General features: G+C 41.7%; 1 long non-coding RNA gene across 2 annotated transcripts in view; it reads right to left on the reverse strand.

The window, feature by feature from the left end:
• Window positions 1-201: 201 nt before the first annotated feature.
• The window catches only part of LOC141946514 (uncharacterized), a 37,138-nt gene continuing 15,767 nt past the window's right edge, over window positions 202-21,572 (reverse strand). For both annotated transcript variants that reach the window (XR_012629855.1, XR_012629856.1), the window contains exon 4: window positions 202-4,356. This is a non-coding gene — a long non-coding RNA (uncharacterized LOC141946514). The remainder of the gene's footprint in view (window positions 4,357-21,572) is intronic.

A 21,572-nucleotide genomic window follows, 5' to 3' on the forward strand; every position in this document is an offset into this window, starting at 1 on the left:
GTGGCCACAGCTGCTCCCTGGGAGCTGGCCAGGTATCACTTCTGACAGCTTCTCAATACCTTTCCATGTTATGGGAGACAAGGCTGGAGGAAGGAGGATCTCTTTATGATATGCAGTGGTATGAGATAGTGGTATGCTACAAATACAATGTGGTTTGGGAATATGTTAGCTATTTAGACAAGGTTACAGAAGTAATGACTACAGTTAAAAAGTTGTCTGTATTTCCATAAATGTATAAATTGGTGCAGTTTAAATACAAATGACGATCTGTTTACTGATTGTGATTGTACTATTATTTATGTTAAACAGAAAGGCATCATTAACAATCTAGGAACAGATGCACCCAGAGCAAAATTGTGCATATTTATAATAAGATTAACAAAATATCAGTTTACTCACAAATTAACATTACATAATAGAACGTGTTCACACAGTCTTGTGGGAGTGATGTTAAAATTCACCATATGCAGTAATACAAAATGGGTCAGCTACAGTCATTGACTGTAGTCGATGTAGTATTTATTGTCTACCTTGCTCTATATTCAGTATTTTCCTGTAATTTTGTCCTGCTGGAGAGACTAGTGTAAAAGGGCAAAACTGCTCCCCAGCAAAGAAAAAAGCTGTGTCACACTACAGAATTCATGTAGAACGATGAAAACTATGCTTGCAACAGAAGATGGACTGCAGACCACTTAAGTGGTATCACAGAAAGCTGTATTTGGAAAAAAGAAAATGTTTCCTACAGAAAAGGATGCAAATCCAGGGGTTTTGTGACTGACACTACAGAGAGTAATCTGCTGGCAGTGACAGTGAGAAGAAAATTGCTTTGCAAAATGTACTTGAGCATGCATATGTGAATAGCGCATTTGCTTTCAGGAGAAAGGAACAGATATTGAAACAGGAGATGTGGTTTAAAAGTTATGACAGAAAAGTCATCAATACAGAGAGTAAAATTTCATCCATTTGACAAAATCACTAGCAGCATATTGATAAGACTTTTATTTTTTCACAGCTGTGACTTGAGAACAGTCTGCAGTTATGTAAAAAGCTGCCACAGAGGTGAAGGGAGTAATTCCCACAAGGTAGAAGGCAAGCAACAGACGTAAATTATTTCAAGGAAAAGTAAGGAAAACTTTCTAACAATAAGGAGCAGAGAAAAAGATTGCCTGGGAAGAATGCACAGCCACTATACCAAGTGTTTTTAAGAAGAAATTAAAGAAATATCTGCCAGGAGCAGAAAACCAGAGCTGGGGAAGAAGGATGGATGAGGAGAGGTCCCTTTCCAGTCCTATGATTCTATTATCATTTTTACACTGAAAATGATTGTTTTAGTGAAAACAGCTACATAAGGATGAGTCTAACATCCACAGTAGCAAATACGCAACCTTTATGTGCACCACTAGGTGACTGAAGGTCACGGCTGGTCACTGCTGTTGAACTTTGTGTGACCATGACAAAGGAAAATTTGGATCACCGCCGAATACAAATGCATACCACACGGGCTGATTGCTCGGGTGTGCTGGACGGCTGCGAAGTTTGAACACACTTCCCATCACTTGCAGATGCTGGAACAACACGACTGGCTCTAAAGCCTTATTGGACATCTCTCACGCTATTAATGAAATGCTACTTGAAACTTGAGATAGTGAAAAGCCAGGACAAGACGGCAGCTGAGCCATTCAGTCACCAGCACATCCTGCTATCGCAATGGGAATCTGTACCAGAAAGATGGAGAGACAGAGAATTTAATTTTTAAAGAGGAATACAGATTTAAGTGATTTCTTCAGCTCAGTAGAAAACCATGAAACTACTGCACAGCCAAATGCCATTACTAATAGAAGCAAACACTGCTCTGCAGGAAAAGCTCCCATTATGATCAATGGGTCATGCTCTTAGTGACGATACAGGATCAGGTCTTAACTCACAGCCATAGAAGAGAAAAATATTACTTTAATCATGCTTTAGATACACAAAAAGTGGCTCAGAGGGGTTTTCACCCAGATAATTGACAGAATTTTTCAATTTCTGCTCTAGTACTGTAATACAGTGAAGCAGTATTTTTACTAAATAAGTGTCTGGCCTCCTTATTCAGAGGAGCTAAAGACGTTAAGCAACAAGTCACTTCACTCAACTTCACCCCACTGCATGGACAAGCTCCCAAGTGTTTTTGCATTTTACAAATGCTGAACAGATTTAGATCACCATTTATTCTTTATGTAACAGATCACTCCTGGAAGAGGAGACCAACCTCTTCTGGATGGTGTAAATCAACAGTGCATCTGCCAGTCTGTAGAGAAATCCTTTTGGGGACCAGCGTTTTCCCTTGCCTGAATTGAACCCAAGATAGCTCACAGAGTCTTAACAGGGTCAGATTAATTCTATATATAGCTGGTTCATGGGAAACACAATATTTGTTTTGTCTGCTATGGGATAACTAACTGAGAATTTTCTCAGCTGGCATTTTGCATCCTCCAGAGAAGGAGGAATTCCCATGAGCTGACAGCTACACAGTTGTTGGGAGACAAAGCTGTCAAAGGGTGATTCTTTAAAAGTCAGCTTTGGCAGCATTGTTGCCATGACACATGGCACCAAGGAGCCTGAACACCACGCAGAGGCGCAGGACATTCCTCACATTTATAGTCTTCCCACGTGTTTTGTTACAATAGGTTGCACTAGTACAATCAGGATCGACTTTTGGATTCACTTGGCTGAACAAACAGAACATTGGGGGGACAGCTGTGCTCCTATCTCCCCACTTTCACCACACCTTAGGTCCACTTCTGCCCTTCTTTCTCTGAAGGGGAAAAGTCACTTGTTGAATTTTTAAAAAAGCATGGGTTAGGTACCACAGGTACAGAGGACCACGACCAAAAAATGAGATTAGTACTCTGTGGAAAGTTATGCTAAATTACACTAGTTGACATCTCTCTTACAGAAAACTATAGAAAGACACCATTTGTTTCCCTGATGGACATACTTCCCAGAAATACTACACCAGCCAGGAGAGAAAAAGGAGACAGGGCTAGGATAAGTGCTTTGTAAATTGTTCTTGTTGTGGCTGCCCTGGGAAGATTAGACAATAAGACTTTTCCTGCTATCAGACAGCATTTTTAATAAAGTATGCTATTTTATCAGCTTGGCAAGAAAGCATCAGCTCCAGCAGTAGAAGGGGGATGGCTCACGCCATTCGCACTTACGCAGCTATTGTTCAGTGGGTCTCATGAATCCGAAACCCACTGCTGTGAGGTGCTGCAGGTGCCCCTGTTAGCAGCACAAAAAGGCTCCCCTACAAGTCTTCCACCAAAACTACCTTTTTTCCCTAAAAAAGCAAAAGTTTAAAAATGCTGGTTGATGCAGGTTAATATTTTTGAAAGGACCCAAGCCCTTTGCTATGTAACTTGAGATGCTTTTTAATGTTTCTTCTGTCTCCATTTCCCTTTTCTATGGAGCCAGCTGACCAGATAGCAGCACCCCGCAGGTGTAGCAGGCTGTCCTTCCCTTTCATTGCCTGAAAAGCCCTTGCAAGCTCAGCAGTAAGATGCTATGACATTTGGCTGTAGCGTTTCTTGCTTTTCTAGCTTGCATTTCCCATTTGTTCCAGGAGCCAGCTGCCTGAGAATGAATTCCCAGCCATTCTTATCACTTAGGCATCTTTTGCCTTGATTGGTACATGCTTGGTGCATTTCTGGTGTTGACTTGGTCAATAACTTGCAAATGCGACTATGAAACTGTATATTTACATGAAATTTGTTAAAATGGAATTAGCTTTTGTATCCACAAGAAAGAGAATATGGAGAGAGAGAGATATACACACATCTATATATGTATATGTATGCACACAAGTCAACAACTTTGTGGTTTCCCTTGTGTGCCTGCAAAGGGCAAGCAGTTCTTTTGCCAGCTTCCTTGGCATTAAGATTAGTGCTAGAGACAAACAGACAGATTAACACATCACAAATCAAGCTAAGAAAGTGAAAGATTTCCTATAGGCTTTTTTACTGAGTTTATTAATATGCTGTCCTAAGTGTCAGAGTTAAGAATCTGTAAAACATGGAAAGATACATAGACTGGCTTCAGTATTAATATATCCAGGCTGGTGGCAATAACTCTTGCTGTAATTCATCACAGAATAGATATGAAATGATCTTTTCTTCTTCAAAAGGAAATGTTCAACAGCTGTTTGCCCCTCTGTAGGGGAACAACAGGTAGGTGCTTCCACAGGAAGCAGGTAGTACACAGGGAGTGACACCGGTAGGAAGGATTGAGGGGGCAGCGGGTGACCAGTTTGTTCCATTTGAACTTGTGCTGCTCCGTATCACTTAACCAAGAGGTTTCTGGATGCCTCTAACTCACCAGCTGAAAAAGAATGGAGAAATAGAGCAGTTAAGGTGCAGTTCAGAAAGGGACAGAACTCCTATGCCCCACAATTTCCCTGACAAGTAGTGCCACCGCACATGATGGGGACCAGAGGCAGCACAGAAGGCACTGCCTTTAGCAGATAAACCAGCAGGAGATGAGGCACCCTTGATACCACCTAACATCTGATTCTGGGGGAATGCTGAGCTGAAGCATCTGTGGGACTTCAAGGTCTGTTTTCTGAACGTCAGCAAGAAGATCAAAGCCTATCTCTGTGTATTCAGTGTTAGGATCGTGTACCCTTGTAGCGCAAAATCTTCTCTTGATGTTCAATTCAAACCTCTCAAGGTGCAACTTCTGCCTGACTTATCCTCTGCATCTATTGAGAAGATTTTGTCTCCATTGTGTTTGTAACTGCTATTAGTTCCTTCTTAGCCTTCTCTTTTCCAAACCAATCAAGCCTAGCTCCCTAGATCTCTCCTCCCATGCCATGTGCTTCAGTCCCCTAATTATCTTGGTAGTCCTCTGCAGGGCAATCTCCAGTTTCTCAATCTCTCTCTTGACCGAGGAGCCCCAGACTGGACACAGCATTCCAGATACAGCCTCACCAGTATCAACTACAGGGGGATAATAATTTCTCTCAGTTTACTGGCCATGATCCCCCTAGTGCAGCCCAATATACTATTTGCATATTTGGAGACTGAACCCAGAGCCCACAGTAACCCTCAGATCCTTTTCATCAGGGCTCCTGGTCAGTTGGTTCCTATTTTGTACAGATCCATTCATTTGCAAGTCTCTGCAGTTCTCCTTGTTGACCTTCATGATGTGGCTGTTAGCCCAGTGCTCAGGTTTCGCAGGCTTTGTCTGAATTCTCCCACAGACTGGGACAACTCAAAATGAAGATTTCCACCTCAGCATATTCCAAACACAGAGAGCAAAAAGGTAGACCAAACTGAATTCCCGCTGTTAAAAACAACAGCAACCTTTGATACATAATACAAACCCTCATATCCTTTCACTTGATTAGCAGGAATTCTACCAAAAATCAGCTCCTCCCATTAAGTTCTGTGGAAATCACACATCTCTAGCTGCAGGGAACTATGTCTAGTTACAACAGTAAAAGGTCTCATTCATCTCTTCTTGTGTTGTCTTCAAACTGATGGTTACAACTCTTTTTTTCCCTGGAATCCTGAGGACTTGTGATGACCTGTAAATTACTATTTGCTATGTGCTGCAGATATTCTGCACCACTGCTCACACTTCTGTCTGACCTGTTGATATTTCAAAATCTCTATCCTTCTACATTTGATAGCAACTTAATACTTTGTGGAAATACCACCGCTTTAATTTTAGGTAGACATACAAACACTGCCAGCCACTTTATTGGAAAGGAATGAATGTTGTCTTAATAAACTGCTAGAAGTCAGTTCACATAGTGAATATGTTTGCCAATAGCTTTGCTGACCACATAAATTCAGTTCTGTTTGAAATGTGTTTGTGAAATCAAGTGAAGAGGACCAGTTATGCTTTTCACAATATAACTGCAAAGACAAAATCAGCACTGAAAGCAGATAGCTTTCATATTGATTTCTCTGAAAGCAGTAACAGGAAAGTATATTTCATGCATTTTGGCAGTTCTACTCCTTACTGCTATAAATACATATAGACTACTGCCTCAAAATGCTCATATTCTTATTCCATTCAGGATCAGAGAAGAAATACCATATGGTAATGAGCACAGTAAGTGGGAATGGAAGAAATTTTATTGTGCATCTAGATAAAATATAATTATTTAATGATTATGGTCATAGTTTTACAGGATATATAGATCTAAAGTATAATTACCTGTCCTCTATAACAGATGCATTAATGGTAGGAATGGAACTATATACTTATTTATTCCTTTCAGTTACAAGTAACTTAAACCAACTTTTTTTTAGGAGAAGAGGAAAAAGCAGTCTTTTATTTGTTTTTTACAAGAGAAAGTAATATTTTTAAAGATAACTAATGGTTTCAGGCACTTCCACTTACGGGTACTCTTCTTTCAAGACCTGAAAGTCAAAGGTTTGGGGAAGCACCTCGGAAAAAGCAACATGTGAAGTATCCTAAGTAGGGCACACCACACCATGAGTCATTTCTCAAAATCTCTCCAGAAACAGTGAAGATGACAAGACAGTGTCATGTGGGAAGTATTTTGTTACAAATGGTAGAAATACTCTGTGTATAAAATGAGACTATAATCCAACACTGAATAACAAAGAGGATATATCAATAACTGTTGTATTTTAACAGCTGTCTGAGGTACCAGATGACTTTTGCTGCATATATTGTTATCTGTCTCCTGATTAGAAAGGGAGATATATATACACATACACAAAAAGAACGCAGCAGTGACATCATGATTTAAAAATACTCTAATAGCACAAGATGTAATTCAAGATATAACCAACCAACAGAAAATGCATCATTTTCCTGTTTTAAATTTGGCAAGTATGAATCTAAAACTTGCCTTTTTTATCTCTACTATCTTGTCCACATAGAAGGTTTGCTTTCCACTACAGGCTATTTTAATTGGATTAGTTATTAAAGTCAACAGGAAATAAATCACTGTTTCCAAGCGGGCCTTTTGAATTTGGAATTATTTATTTCCTACTGCATCAAGTTAAATCTTTCTTAAACAACAACAAACAAAAAAAATCAAGATATGACTAGTCAATGACTGTATTAATCCACTGTTAGGCATTTATTTCCTGGTAAGTCAGAAAAACCACTTTTAAAATATAAAAATTATTAGACAATATTAGATGATTACTTTGTAGACATTAGTCAAGTATACTGCTTTCCTTTCCTTTTATAAGCTTACCTTACCTTAACCTTACCACACTTACTCAATATATAGATATTTGAAGGCCGATTCCACTCTATCACTGCTGTCAGTGCAGAGTCATTCTAGCAAAGTCACTCCAGATCAAAACATAAGCAAAAGGAAAACCAGCCCTGTATGCTTTTATGTTTCTTCCTATTTGATGTACAAATAATTTTGCTACAGTTGGGTACATCGAACAATTTTTACTATTGACCACTGACTACTGATTATTTTTACTGTATAATGTCCAATGTCCCTGGGGCACTACATGATGGAATTTCCTACATGAGTAAGTTGCATCTGCTGAATATTACCATTTGTCTAATTATCCATTCCTCAACAGAAGGGAATTAATTATTCTAACCTTTATTTTTTTAATTTCGGAAAATCATACACACATGTCTACCCTGCACGGGCACACCAATCTCCATTACACGCACAATGTTAGATTGATTAGCTGTATAAAAATCTGTTTGTGCCTAACGATGCTATTTGCATATTGTAAATTGCAGCAAGTCTGGTTTTTTGATAGCTTTGCAAAGGTAATTCTACCTCCTCTTTCTCTCTTCTCAAACTTTTTCCCCAAAATATCACTTAATTTTTTTTTTCTAATTAAATTGCTACATTTTGTGTCTACATATGAGTTTCTCATTGTGTCTCTGTTTCAAGATCATGACCTGCAGCAGCTATGTGCCCCTGGAACAATGAAACTGTCAACGACAGGGCAAAAATGTGGCATTTAGCCCATGAAATTTGGAAGCCGCCCCCAAAAGAGAGCATGTTGACTATGGACATCTGTGTCTTCAAAGTGAAATGCAAAATCCACTTCTTTGATCTAGTTCTCTGCTCAGTAACACCACATTTATAAACAAATATGCATCATACAAAATAAACATTGACTTGCTCCTGTTGAGCAGAGAGAGAAGAAGGGTCCTTCTGTGCCCATTTTATTTTTGGGAGGCAACTGGACACTACAGCAAAGAGACGCTTTATATACGGACCTAGAGATGTGGAGATTTTCCAAAACTAACAGCACATTGTGCACTGACAGCGTGTAAGTGAGGCCGTTTTTACCATTAACGCCTTGCAATTCTAGCCACATATTCAACTGAACCCCCACCTGAAATCTGCCGATGAAAGCAGCTTTAGCTTGCATACAGCAGTGACAGGGAATGAAGATACACATCAGGCTGATGAGCACTAAGAAGCGAATTGTTCACCCAGATGGAAATCAATAGCTCGCTTCACTCTCTTCATTCTTTGGCAAGATCAGGAGCTTGGATGGCAATTAAAGCTTACCCAGCTGCCAAGTGTCCTAATTACACACACAAGAAATCCCACATTTCACCTTCTACCTGAAACATCCCTTGCGCCACATTCATTAAGCTCATTACAGTCAGGCCTCCTGCTGTTATAGCACTGATGTATTTTTTTAACAAAAAAACCCTAAAATCCTTGCTTGCACCTGGCTCCACCAGTCAGCGATCCTCCCAAAGTCCCACGGATGCTCCACAATGGCCACCAGCCCTGTGCCACGCAGGGATTTTCACAAGACCCTTCCAGGCTGTGTCTTCCCTCTTCCACTCCATTTTCAGTGTTTTTCACCTCCCATTGGATTTTGCAGCCCACTCTCCCCTGCCCATGGCATTTTCCAGTAATTATTGCCTTCCTGCCTACTTGTTCATCAGCCCCTTGTTTCTTTTAAGTCACCCTGAACTTCCCCGCATCCTCTCCAGCCCTCACCCTGGCTGCTCAGGCTCTGCACTGCCGGCCACGTTCGGAGCGGCATTTATAGGCAGTGAGAAGCAGGACGGGCCGTGGCTGAGATGCAGTGCTAACTAACTGCATGTGGGATCCTGCACGCAGACCACCCACTGGTGTTGCCTCTGAATGCTCCCCTGCACGAGCAGGTAACCGGTTGTCTGGGCAGGCACGTCATTAGCTGTGTACGCTACCGAGTGCATTCACAACAGAGCGGAGAGCAGTCTCATTTTGACATCCATGGACTTGTCTGATTCTCTTGGAAATGAAGCCTTATCTTTTATGTATTTTGTCATTACAGTGTTCATCCATCCTTTGTGAACTGAGGCAGGTGTGGATTCTGAGAGGAAAGAGCATATTTTACTTCCCTTGTAAAGAACAATATAGCAAAAATTTCTTGTAAAACTTTATAATCTCTTTAATTTTCCTGGCACATTTTTGGTGCTGTATAAATAAAAGTAACTAATGAGCTTGAGCAGTGCAAACAGTTTCCAGGAACTACTCCTAATCGTCCTTGACCAAAATAAGTCTTTTTTCAGAAGTCTTCAATAATTCAGGTCTGAATCTAATGCAATTAGTGAAGCTGTGCAAAGCATACTGAAGAAAAAAGCCACTAAAAGCTCAGGCCTCTTATTTTATCACCATGATTATCACTTTATTATGAATTAGACTGGGAAAACCCATTATGAACCAATGGATCCAAGAGCAAGAGATCTAAAAAGCTCTAAAAAGACAAAGGTAAAATAGCATCTCACTTAGCCTGATAGCTCAAGACCACAATGCCCAAAAAAGTGTGCTGTATAAATCACCTTGTGTTTGCACAAAATGATTAGTTATCTTAATTAAGCCACAAGATTAGCTGAACAGGGTTCAACTATATCCACCAAAGAGCAAATAAGCTATGGGATACATCAAGGGAGAAAAGAATGGGTAAAAGGGAATCCATCATTCCCCTTGAGCCATCCATAACCTTCCAATTTATATGTGAACTTCTAAGGAGGAAGAAGGTTGAAGAGAGTATTATGAACATTAAAGAGTATTAACTTGTGTTATGGTTTTTTTTGGTCCCTTTAATAGAACTTTGGTTCTCATTTATTCTCATCCTCTGCTGCACTGCTGTGGAAGGGCAGAGAGGCCTTAGAGGCAGGTATAAATGAATTTACACTGCCAGAGAAGCACAAGGGCGCCTTAAAGCTAATGAAAATGATCTCCATTATCAGAGAAAGAAAAAATAACAGCTGGTACTGTTGTTGATACCAAGAAATAGTTAAAATTTTCACTTCATCTCAATGTATTGTAGTTCGTCAATAAATGCCATATACATTCTCTTTTAATACAAATAATTCATATGCACATAAACTATGGCAAATAAAGCCTGATGGGAATTCTCCTTGAAGGAGAAAAAGACCATCTGTCCTTCATCAGCCAGGCACAAAAGGGATGCCTTGCTATTTTATAAAAGCTGCCAGTCAATTCTAGGTGTGGGATCATCTATCACAATAGGCAATGTGCCATGTCCCACACTGGTGAGGTGCTGTGTAATTTGCAGCACTGTGAACACGGTTTGTAATTACATTTGATAGGGCCACAGGACGTAAATTACATAGTTTTTACATTTAGCTGCTACCGCAAATGCTTGCCTGGCATTAGCTCCTAGGGGTTTTTAGTAGGGATAAGGAGGAAGAGGGGGGAAAAAAGACATGTTCTGAACTTCTTAAGAGACCTTCTTTTTTAAAAAAGAGTTTTAGGGAAAAGATTCATGATATCTATGTAGGAATGTTTTATTATTATTATTATTATTGTTTTGCTGTTAGTTCAGTTGGACAACATCCCAATAGGACTAGCAAGAGAAGAAAAAAGACACAAATTTTTTTTTTTTTTTTAAAGTTCAGGGCTGGCAGTATCTGTCTAGGTATGTCACAGCAAGACCAGTTTTCTTCTCGTATTAGCAATGGTTTGTAAGAACAGCTGTCAGGCAATCTTCTGGTCTGGAAACCAGCTCCATAAAAATGATAGCTTATAACCTGTCCTGTACATGTTGGGTGAAATACTTGGTCATACTTGACTATCGTGACAGATACTCTCCAGGACACAAAGCAAGAAGGCCCCTCCTGCAGAGACCTTAATGATGGAATTTGAGGAGACAGATCCTAATCATAGCACATGAGTACATACTCAGTGATTCCCCAGGATTTACGGTCATTAAGGATCCGGAGGCTGAAACAGCGGCACAGCAAGGCCATCCTCGAACACTGATCCCAGGAAAATGCTGGATGATTGAAGATTAGCAACTATTTAATCCATTTTGGCCTGGAAAGAATTTAAAAAGAATGAGAAACTTGAATCAAAACTTGAGTAAGCCTGAAGCTATCCTGACATGTTTGTGAACTACATTCCCTCCCAACACTTTTCTATTATTTCTGTTCTTGGATCATCATTCTTTGCATGCTGGGACCAACAATGCCTTTTATTGTAGCCTGCCCCATTTTCCTCTTGCACACAAAGGGAAAGCTCCCTTGGTGAATGCCAGAGGCAAATACTGCTTTCTCAAAAAGTTACAGGGAGAAGTATGCTTCGGCCTTTGTTTGCGTACAGTAATCTTCAGCTGCACTGAGAGAAGGCTGAGCCATTCATAAATATGGCCTTTGGACTTTAAAGGTCAGCTATGCTTTTCATAATAAAAACCTGTTAACACAGAATCATCCTGGCAAACCCAAACATCAGTTTTAAGTAATGTATCACAAATGACCCGCCATGATAAACACTCCACCCATAAACTGCTAGTCTGCAGTCTACAACAAGCAGTACCAAAACAGGAAAAAGGGATGGAGATAAGAAAGTCTCAGAAAGGTCTAGGAAAATCTGTGATGTTTTTCACATACCATAGCTTGGTGAAGGAGTTTACAGAAGTGCCTGACACAGCTGAATATGAGAATTCGTAGACTTCTGAAACAGGAGACTAGCTTAGGAAAGAAGCTGTGATGTTCAAAGGATCAGCTCATGAATGAGAAGCCTTGCAATGAAACGACAAGGGCCAGTTGTAAATAAGAGAATAACATTTGAGAGACAGAAAAGAAGCACAAGCTATTTTCCAAACATAATGAAAAATTCAAACTCTTTCAGGGACTTAAGGGTATTTAAATGTAAATGAGCTTCCTTCACCCAACCCAGAATCAAGAGCTGCTTAGAAATTGTTGCATTATTTTCTGTTGAGTAATCATAACTTTTCAGTATCCAGCATATTCTCTGACAAAGAGCTGTGAGCACAGTGTCTGGGTGTGCATGGGATTGTCTCCTGAAATAGAGTAGATGTCTATTCTAAATGATGTAGCACCTTCGCAGCTGGGTTTTGTGTGCATCCATTCACTTGAGAACAATTCCCTTACACATGTGCCTGAACTCCAGCACTCACTGTAAACTTGCTATTTTTATGAAAGTAAGTTAGAAATATGTAGAAAGAGTGGCATGGGGTTGCTTCCGCATGAGAGCCATAATATATTTTAAACTTTATGACTGGATTTGGAGCTGATGAAAGGCTACAGGTTGACAGACAGAAACCGAAGTCCACTAAGCTCACGCGAGCGGTAGCGGGAAGCAGCTGTCCCCAGCCCCTTGCACATGCTCTGGTCGCAGCAGCCGCCCCTGGGGCAGCCAGCTGCCACAACCCTAACGGCCTCGTCTCTCCCCAGCCAGCGCCAGCAAGGATGCAGCTCAGCGCCAATTGTCACGGAGATGTCTGTGTCCTGGAGAGTTTCCCAGTGAGACGGCAGGAGTGAGAGCAGGTAGGCTGCGCAGAGTGCTCATGTACGACAGACTGAATCCTCATATTCTTCCTAAGTCCCCTCCTCCCGACCCATTCATGTCGGCAGTCCCACCACCTCTCTTTCCACTCAAGCGCTCAGAGTCAGATAACTTTCAATGCCTCCATTTCCTTATCCCTTCTGTCCTCTCAAAATGTGTCTAGGCTCCGATATTTCTTTCTTTACAACTGTACTGAGAAGTCCGGGCTGATCTGGTCATGACTGCAGCATGGCATACCTTCTGCCACCCTGGTGCTCGGTCGCCCCACCCTGATGGCTTATAATGTTTCTTTTGAAGTCGCCCAACTCTGGGATCCCTCAAAACCGTAGCTCCTCATGGTCCTTCATCAGGTTTGGGCTTCTCAGAGCAAGCCTAAAGCTGGTGAGAGTCACTCTAGGTCCCTCTGACCTCAGTATAAATGTTTTTACCATCTGCAGATCTACTCCTTGCTCCTCCTTTGAAAATCCAGCCCTGGTCTCATCCGACTCTAATACCATCTCTTACATACACATCCCTGGTGCTCCTTCCAGGCTCACCCAGACTGATGTTTTCTTCTCTTTCTTCTGCACCACCTCTCCATAAGAGAGCTCAGCTTATCATGGCTTGTCTTTTAAATCCCTCCTCAAACTCACTCTCACCAGCCTGCTCTCAGTGCAAACAAAGTAATGCCTGATTATTTACATTAGCTCCTCAAGAAGTTGTGTCACATTGCAGTATAACTTAACCCTTCTCCTGGGCGCTTGCAGGCAGGGCTGCCAAAGGAGCTGGCTGGGGGACAGAACAGGTTCCTGCACACGTGGGAAGGCTGAGGAGGAACAAACCACTTCCCCCAGCTGCCCTGCTCAGATGGTGGCCACCACAATCCCCACCCAAAGCTGGTGCCCAGACCCCAAAACTGTCTGTGGCTCTGACCCCCGTTCTCTATCCCCACTTCTGTCAGAAACACTCAGCTCTTGGTCTTGCTTAAATATGGATTATTAAGCTCGCTAGCCAGAGAATTCTCTTATAAGAGAATTTCCCTTAAAGCACCTAGCTAATTTCTGGGCACTGCCAATTTGCTAAAGGGAAGGCAATTTCTATTTCCAAATAGTATGAAAATGAATGGATTTAGCAATATTTGTTTCTAGTATTTGATAAATGTTTACTTGCGCTGATTAGGATCAACACTATTCCTATGCCCAGTTAATTCTGCAGAGCGTGATTAGCAGTATGTATCATTTCAGCTGACTGACTCTTGGACCAGCTTAAAAAAGCCGGAGCTGGAAGCCTTCAAGTGAGCATGTGAAGATGGAAAATGAACCAAGAAATAATACGCATTTTAAAATATTTGGGCTACTGGATTTCTACTGCAGATATCTAAATACTGAAATGCCTCACACCATATTGCTACCCTGTTTCTACATCCAAAAAGGCACCAGAGCTACTGTCACGGTTTCTACATTTAAGAGCTTGTTAAAGTTTGTTCTTGTAACCTCTGCAGGTTATAAAAAGGCCTATCCTTAGTGAAATGTGTATTTAATTTGTATTTAAAGTAATTTTTGGAAACTAGACCCAGACTTATTTTATACAGAAGAGTGCAAAGGCTTATGGCTGACATTTTCCCAAGCTTCAAATTGTACTCCAATGAGCCAAGATCTTATTTTAATTTGCTTATAAGGATTTCTGTTAGTAAGTGGCTGTAATATGTCATTTTATTTGCAGTTATTGTCTTAACTTAAAAACAACGTATCAAAGATACCAATTACAGAGCCTGTTTTCTCCTCTAGTATCAGAGCAGTAGTGAGGAGCTATGCTAGTGATGCCTGAGTGCATTTATGAGACAAACTGTCATGAAGATGGAAAATGGGGGCAGAAGTACCAGCAGAAGGAAGGTGAGCAAGGCAGTGCAGGAAGAATGCTCAGCGTCCATGCAAGCCACACCATCGGGTAGGTCTGGCTAGAGTACTGTATGACACGTATTGCTTCAGTAATGAAGAACAAGATGAGCAGCCCAGCCAGGCAACAAATGAGCTGAAATGGGATAACAACAACTGGATACAAATAAAATTTATAAAAGCACTCTGTAAAGCCAAGCAGAGAGGTACTGATACCATTTAGAGACCCAATCTAAGCACTCTGACCCAGATTAGGAGCTCTTCTGAAAGCATAGGTGTGTCTGTACTTGAACACACCAAAGAAAAGCTGATTTAGGGGATCACCTAAGCGCATATGCTTGTATCTGCGAGTAGTTTTTTTCACTTGCAAAGCAAGGATGACTTATAGCCCAAGGATATGTCATTCCCTGCAGAGAAAAGCTGAGTTCAGGGAGAGAAGATGTCATGGTTTCTTTCACCTTTCTGCCTCGAGCCTACTCAGCCTGGTGTGTGCAGGTTCCAGGGTGTGAACCAAGGGAGACTTTCCTGGGAAGAACTGAGAAGGAAGGTGAGGGTAAAATAACAGGTGGAAGAAAAACTTCAGGGACAGGGTGGGGCAGTGTGGGTATGTTTCAGATGCCAGTAGGAGAAGTGGGTTAGGGATGGGTACCTTCTCAAGTATTAATATCTCTGCAAGAATCTGACCTGAAACGCAGAGTTCAACATTGCACTAATGCATTTTCTGCGTGTCTGGGTCTAGGGAGGAAAGAAGTCAAATCCATTTCTGCAACAGAGCCAGGGTCTTTAGCTGGGATAGCCTTCTCACCCGGTGCCCAGGCAGTCACCTCACAGCTCAATACACACAGGTACAGGATGGAACTTGTTTCTAAAAGTCAGATGTCAAAAGGACACCTTATTTTTCCTCCCAAAATGGAAAACTCCTTGTGCTGGAATCAAATAATTGAAAAGTTGCTGAAATAAGAGAGTAACAGTTAATCCTCCCCAAAGGGTAGATCTAAATTCTCCCTGGAAAGGCTACTGCATGTGGGATTATATATAGTGGTTAACCAAATATTCAAGGGACATTAGTAATTACCATAACATCCCACCACTTACTCTGTCAAATGCACAATTTATGCAACAAGCCCACAACTTCAAAAGGAATTTGTTTACTTTAAAAATAGTTGAAAATACATTTCCAACCCACAGTTTTTTCCCCAATACCTTCCTGTCCCCACCTCAAAAAATGCCTGAATGGTTTCTAGGTGTTTTGTGCAAACACCTTTCCCAGTGAATTTTCCCCCAGTATCATTTGTTTCTAATGCATGGTGTGCCAGGGCACACAGCTCCTTCATTTCCCTGCTCTCCTGGCAGAGGTGCGCACTGGCTGACAGCTTGAGATGGTTGCTCCTGATGCTGGCCCCAAGGTCCAGAGCCCTCCTGATGCCCCATGCACCCATCTTGGGGGATCCCCCATCAGCTTTCACACTCATCAGAGCATGGAAGAGGGTCACAAAGAAGGTGGCTGCACAGAGATCAACCTTTATGCTGCAATTTCCTAAAATCCAAGATTTATAAAAAATACACCACTGGAAGCAGAAATACACCAGGGAGTTATAGATGGGTGTCAGACGCCCAACAGTTCCCACCACTCTGCAGCATCATCACCATCACCCCGGGTACCAGAGGTGCACCAGGGTGCAGGAGAGTTCACACTCCTATTAGCTGCTTTGCTCCTGACTCAAAACAAGCTGCAGCCACAGCCCCCAGGAGGGCAGCCCCTGCCCACGGGGAGATGCCAGCTCTTCCACTGGGAGCCAGCAGCTGTCAACGGGAAACCTCCCAGCCCTTATCATCCCAGGCTGCGCTGAGTCAGGGCCCTAAAAATAAGAGCAGCCTGGTTCCAGCCCCTGCGCTCTTTGATCTCCTGGCCCTAATGCTGCGCTGACCCGTGGCTTCTGGAGCGCTTCTCTGGCCAGGCCAGTGGCTTGCCTGGACTTGTTGTAACCTGTAGCCCCATCATTTCAGTGACGTGTCAATTGAAAGCTTACTCTTTAAATCTGATACATGTTTTGGTAACTTACTTCTTTCTTACCTACATTCTGGGAGCACCAAATGCTTTTAGGGACAAGGGATCAGGATGTGCCCCTAGTAATGCCATGTTTTTATAGCAGTACTTCAGTTTCTGATGGGATTTTTTTAAGACTGTGGAATATTTATAGTTAAATGCAGCTGAGCAATGGAATAAAAATATACTTTATAAGTTAAGCTTATGCTATTAACTGACTTGGTACCAGTAACCAAGAAAGAAGTAGTGCTTGGTAATATAATTTTGCCTGATCAGTCTAGCTTATTAAACATGTTGAGCTGAACTTAACTGGTCTTCTGAGCTTGTGCTCCCTGCCTTTACCTGGACTTTGAACGCAGTTCACAATCCCTGCCTTTCCCCAGCGTGGGCATAGAGCTAGCTGCTCCTCGCAGCGTGGCACACTGGCTGGAGAGGACCTCGGCAGCAGCGGAGGCAGCTCCTGTGCCCGTGCACAGCTTGTGTCTGTGCCCCTGCCCCATCCCTGGGCACCACACAGGCACCTGCAGAGCTCTCCTGGGCACCCCTCTCCCACCCGCTTCCTGCTTCGTTTCACCTCTGACCTCGGTGGCTTTGCAGCTGAGCCTGCGTTGGCAGAGGCTCATTACTAAGCCTTACAAGATTATTTTAAAAAAGCAATCTCACAAAGATATGGGAACTGAAAGCCTCACTTCGTTCATATTTGTCTTCCCTTGGCTGTGTGCATGCCAAAGGGCTATCATCTTGCTTCCCAGCTGAAATAGAAATTCAGTAATGCATACTTGGGCAGCTCTGTCACTGCAGTAATCACTTAATAGTGACAAATAAGCCAGGGAATAAAACAAACAGATGGAAAATGGTCATTCCCATCCATGGACACCTGCTCTGCAATACAGTCTGTAATGATCTATATACACTTCAGAGACAAAATTACTTTACCGCATGTTGGAGAGTATCTGTTCAGATCTGGGAATGAGTTAAGGAAAGACATAATGGGTACCAAAAATGGCATCAAATCAACAGTCTAAAAAGTACCTAGTTGTAGTTTTGAAAATAACAGATTATCTCATTCACAAAAAAGCTCTTGACTTGGGAAACAAAACAAGGGTAAAAATATCCTTTAACGAAAACCAATATGAGCCCCAGCACTATTCACCCCCAGGATGAGTCACCGACAGCATAAGCTTCCAGAGCTTTTTCAAATGTGGGTTACCAAACCTGATTTTGTTCAAAAGAGGCATTCCTCTGACTAGGAGCAAGGTGGAGCCTTCCATGTGTTTCATTTCCAGGCTCAGGCCTTAAGGCATTTAAGCAGAAGTTAAGAATTTTAAAGATTTTTAAGGCTCCTGAAGCTCATATTGAATTTGGAAAACCGACATGCTCAATACCTCCAAAAAGCAAGGCCAACCTGATTGTATGCCAAAACAAGATTTTAGGAGCGTAATAATACTGGCAAGCATCCCAGTCTAAGTGTCATTTACAGTAAAAAAGAACAACCTTTGCAAGAAGACCTTGTATCTGTTCCCTCAACAAAATTAGCTTTATTAGTTTTTTTCAAGAAGTAATGATGCAAAGAAAGCATACCTCTATTCAACAGCACCCTTCCAGCAAAAGTTTCCAGTCTCCATCCTTCTTCCAGATGCATTTTCATTCCTGCATTTTGAAAGTATCTCAAAATGCAGATAGCCAGAGCACTCTTACGTAATAATGATGTGGCCTCATGCTATGAAGTCACTATCTGGTAAAATTTCAGCTGTTTCAGTGCGTAAGAATTTTAAGACTGGGATTGCCGGTCTTTATTTGTAGGAAGGCCAGATTTAGGTTTCCACAAACTGAGTAGAAAGAATTCTTTTTCCTCGCTCTACCCCTCCCCTCTTGGGTTCAAAGGGAAGCAGAGTAGGTCCTAAATATACATTCATTCATTCATTCATTCATTACCTTGTCTTTCTGAGTACATATAAATATGTTATACTAGCTCACCAGCTTTCCCCCTCAAAAAAAAAAAATCCTAAGTAGATGACATAATGTGACAATTAACTTATTAGGACATCAATACTTTTGCACAGACAGAATAGATATTATTGCAGCTCTGGACTTCTAACTGAATCCTTGATGTCCAACAATGTGTTTGGAAAACTTAATAATGGGAAGGAAACAAAAGCAGATGTAAACATGGAAAGAAAATTGAAAGTGAGTGGGCTGAATTTTGGTGGCAATTACATAAAGCAAGTGTGAGCACACAGAATATATATAAAAGCCTTACTGCATGCTTTAACATCAATTATAAACCATCATTCCAAAAATAACTTTCCCAGCAAAAAAACATATCCACAGGAGGAACAGAAGACTGTTATATAAAGGGAATCAGGGTCAAAAAAGAAGGTCCAGGAACAGTGATCTATTCACAAACCCTGAATTACTTCACGTCTTTCATGGAAAAATACAGGGCAAGTGTAGGCTTTCTCGCTTCATGTGGTTACAACTATAAATACATCTTCTGCTGACCTGCAGGTATTTACTGATGCCAGGCAGACTAAAGAGGAATTCTTGGCAGCTTTTTGCTCCTTTTTTTGATAACAGGTACCTGTACACGGCCCTTAGCCACAGCATGGTTCAAAAATTACTTTGGGACTCTTACCAGTGAGGGTGGCTATTTTTATAACCCACTTGTCTAGATCTATGGGATTTTCCCCATTAGATAATTGCTATTTTAAGATTAACTTGTCAGCCAACATGAGCCAGAAAGATGAGATCCAAACTTTGCACTGTTTGTATCACCATCTTGAGTCAGTAATTGGTAATGCTGTAAAACAACTAATTTTAGGCATCTGAGGCATGTAAGAAACCTTTGGCCAAACCAGCACTGTGAGTAGACCTGGCCCAAATGGAAAACCATTCAGCGTGTTTCAGATGCTGCCCACTGCTATTTGGCAGGGAAAACTAATTAACCTTGTATCAAGATGCAGACAATATTGCTTCTAACCCATTGTATCAGCCACAGGGTCATTGAAAGCTTGGCGCCGTACCACTTGATTTACCTTTGCTTGCAAAGGGCGTCCTGACAGACGAATGTCCCTGCTGCTGCTGGCCATTACTCAAGCTTTGAGCAATGCAGATTGTGAAAGAGTTTGGCTGTATGGGAAACAAATTGTTATTTTTCTTCCTGCACAGAAAGGAATGGATTCAGCATGTGCCAGACTTGCCTCGTTTGTTTTTTTTTTTTGACAACTTGCAGCCCATTGTTTATCAAATGGCACCCTGAATCTTCTGCGTCATATTTTCTTTGACTTAAATACTTTTCTTTAACAAACACAATGTGTATGATGGCAAACAAACAAATAAATTTAAAAAAGCCGGACTTCTGTGGAAACGAAGTTTACCATTTCCCACACAGATTAGATGCTGATTTTTCTAACAAAATAAAACACTTGCATATAATTCTGCTGCTCTGTACTCCACATGAACTCAGAGCCTCATGCTGGATCTTTTCAGTGTGACAGCTGATTACAAACATGTAGTAATTGCCTCACCTTCCTACTTTTTTTTTTTTTTTTTTTTGAGAGATGCTACATTGCTACATTTCCATTTGGTTTCTGACCTTTTTTGTTTCCTCCAACTGGAACAAAACCTTTCCAAAAAATACCTGTGTCACCCTCCCCACTGGGGAGTTTTGGGGCAAGACGATGTGGCCGAGGCAAATGACTGGCATCCCTGGCCCACACCAGGGTGATGCTCTACTGCACGTGTTCCTGTACCATCACCAAGCAGGGAACCTGCCAGCAACTCACTGGACATGAGAAGGTTTTGGCTGGACCCCAGCACACTCCAGGATGGCAACTCCTACAGTTTGTTAATAGCTTGAATAATTTAGAGCAGTCTTAGCACTGCTTAGCCCTCCCTGCTGTGCCGTTGTTGTGGCTATCGGAACCCATCTCCTCAGTCCTCTCCGTTAAAGCTGTTTTAATTTTTGCCTTCAAACAGGGGAAATAACAACAAGAAATTCCACATGCGGTTTGCGAGGGTGGCAGGGGAGCCCTGCAAGGGCCTGCCAAGGACAGGCAGCTACACAACGCCCTGCCAGCACCACTGCACCGCTGCTTTCTGTGCATCCCTCTCATCCCCTTCCACTCCTCTCCATTTGCAATAAATAAATAAATAAATATCAACCCCTAAAATCCCTACCTGTGAACTATCAGACTATCCTGTGGGGTTTCAGATGGCTGCAGCCCTTCCAGGCTAACAGCTTTGCTATAAAGGATTAATGCACCAAAGGGTTCAAATATTTATGAGCATCATGGAGCGAGGCCAGAAGATGCACAGAGGGTACTAAGGCTGTTACACTCATTTAGCATTTTTAAATGGCACCATCTTCTCCTAAAGACAATATTCATGTTTAAAAAAAAAAATATTCTTTTGAACTTAATTACAATTTTCCTTGGAGCAGCCAGGTGATCTGCACCTACAGAAGGTCTACCTTTGTGCTTTTCTTTAAGCAAGCTATAGTTGTAAATAAGACCTCTGATGACTAAAATGGCATGGGATCAATCTGTAAAGCTTTTTCAGGCTGTTTATTAGAACATCTGAGAAAGCCTGGTTCACTTTTTCCTCTGCATAGGCAAGTTTCCTCTGCCTCTGTGTACAGCAACAGAGGAGAGAAAAACACTGGGAAGATGTCGGAAAATATGATAGTAAAGCTGAAAACACTGACAGGTGGGCTCAGAGGAGGTAAACCTCTCCATCGTTTTGTTTTTAATGGACTAGATTTGATATCAAAGCACTGCCTTCCCCACCCATTTAAGAAGGAGCCTATTTACAGAGGCAGGAGGAAAGGATGAAGGGTCGGAGCATTGAAGGATGGTGTTGGCATTTC

Source organism: Strix uralensis, chromosome 8 (assembly GCF_047716275.1).
Source record: "Strix uralensis isolate ZFMK-TIS-50842 chromosome 8, bStrUra1, whole genome shotgun sequence".
Classification (NCBI taxonomy): Eukaryota; Metazoa; Chordata; class Aves; order Strigiformes; family Strigidae; genus Strix; species Strix uralensis.